General features: G+C 52.0%; 2 non-coding genes across 2 annotated transcripts; both read left to right on the plus strand.

Moving 5' to 3' along the window:
- Nucleotides 1-1,052: 1,052 nt before the first annotated feature.
- On the plus strand, nucleotides 1,053-1,127 carry Trnas-uga (transfer RNA serine (anticodon UGA)). Its single transcript has one exon. It is a non-coding gene; the product is annotated as a tRNA-Ser (tRNA).
- A 226-nt stretch (nucleotides 1,128-1,353) lies between these two features.
- Nucleotides 1,354-1,428, plus strand: Trnas-cga (transfer RNA serine (anticodon CGA)). Its single transcript has one exon. It is a non-coding gene; the product is annotated as a tRNA-Ser (tRNA).
- The last annotated feature ends 237 nt before the right edge of the window (nucleotides 1,429-1,665 follow it).

Genomic DNA, 1,665 nt, shown 5'->3' on the forward strand with positions numbered 1-1,665 from the left:
TATGAAACTTCCTGGCAGATTAAAACTGTGTGCCCGACCGAGACTCGAACTCGGGACCTTTGCCTTTCGCGGGCAAGTGCTCTACCAACTGAGCTACCGTAGCACGACTCACGCCCGGTACTCACAGCTTTACTTCTGCCAGTACCTCGTCTCCTACCTTCCAAACTTTACAGAAGCTCTCCTGCGAAACTTGCAGAACTAGCACTCCTGAAAGAAAGGATATTGCGGAGACATGGCTTAGCCACAGCCTGGGGGATGTTTCCAGAATGAGATTTTCACTCTGCAGCGGAGTGTGCGCTGATATGAAACTTCCTGGCAGATTAAAACTGTGTGCCCGACCGAGACTCGAACTCGGGACCTTTGCCTTTCGCGGGCAAGTGCTCTACCAACTGAGCTACCGAAGCACGACTCACGCCCCGTACTCACAGCTTTACTTCTGCCAGTACCTCGTCTCCTACCTTCCAAACTTTACAGAAGCTCTCCTGCGAAACTTGCAGAACTAGCACTCCTGAAAGAAAGGGTATTGCGGAGACATGGCTTAGCGACAGCCTGGGGGATGTTTCCAGAATGAGATTTTCACTCTGCAGCGGAGTGTGCGCTGATATGAAACTTCCTGGCAGATTAAAACTGTGTGCCCGACCGAGACTCGAACTCGGGACCTTTGCCTCTCGCGGGCAAGTGCTCTACCAACTGAGCTACCGAAGCACGACTCACGGCCGGTACTCACAGCTTTACTTCTGCCAGTACCTCGTCTCCTACCTTCCAAACTTTACAGAAGCTCTCCTGCGAAACTTGCAGAACTAGCACTCCTGAAAGAAAGGATATTGCGGAGACATGGCTTAGCCACAGCCTGGGGGATGTTTCCAGAATGAGATTTTCACTCTGCAGCGGAGTGTGCGCTGATATGAAACTTCCTGGCAGATTAAAACTGTGTGCCCGACCGAGACTCGAACTCGGGACCTTTGCCTTTCGCGGGCAAGTGCTCTACCAACTGAGCTACCGAAGCACGAGGTACTGGCAGAAGTAAAGCTGTGAGTACCGGGCGTGAGTCGTGCTTCGGTAGCTCAGTTGGTAGAGCACTTGCCCGTGAAAGGCAAAGGTCCCGAGTTCGAGTCTCGGTCGGGCACACAGTTTTAATCTGCCAGAAAGTTTCATATCACCGCACACTCCGCTGCAGAGTGAAAATCTCATTCTGGAAACATCCCCCAGGCTGTGGCTAAGCTATGTCTCCGCAATATCCTTTCTTTCAGGAGTGCTAGTTCTGCAAATTTCGCAGGAGAGCTTCTGTAAAGTTTGGAAGGTAGGAGACGAGGTACTGGCAGAAGTAAAGCTGTGAGTACCGGGCGTGAGTCGTGCTTCGGTAGCTCAGTTGGTAGAGCAATTGCCCGCGAAAGGCAAAGGTCCCGAGTTCGAGTCTCGGTCGGGCACACAGTTTTAATCTGCCAGGAAGTTTCATATCACCGCACACTCCGCTGCAGAGTGAAAATCTCATTCTGGAAACATCCCCCAGGCTGTGGCTAAGCCATGTCTCCGCAATATCCTTTCTTTCAGGAGTGCTAGTTCTGCAAGTTTCGCAGGAGAGCTTCTGTAAAGTTTGGAAGGTAGGAGACGAGGTACTGGCAGAAGTAAAGCTGTGAGTGCCGGGCGTGAGTCGTGCTTCGGTAG

This window comes from Schistocerca cancellata, chromosome 4 (genome assembly GCF_023864275.1).
Source record: "Schistocerca cancellata isolate TAMUIC-IGC-003103 chromosome 4, iqSchCanc2.1, whole genome shotgun sequence".
NCBI classification, from domain to species: Eukaryota; Metazoa; Arthropoda; class Insecta; order Orthoptera; family Acrididae; genus Schistocerca; species Schistocerca cancellata.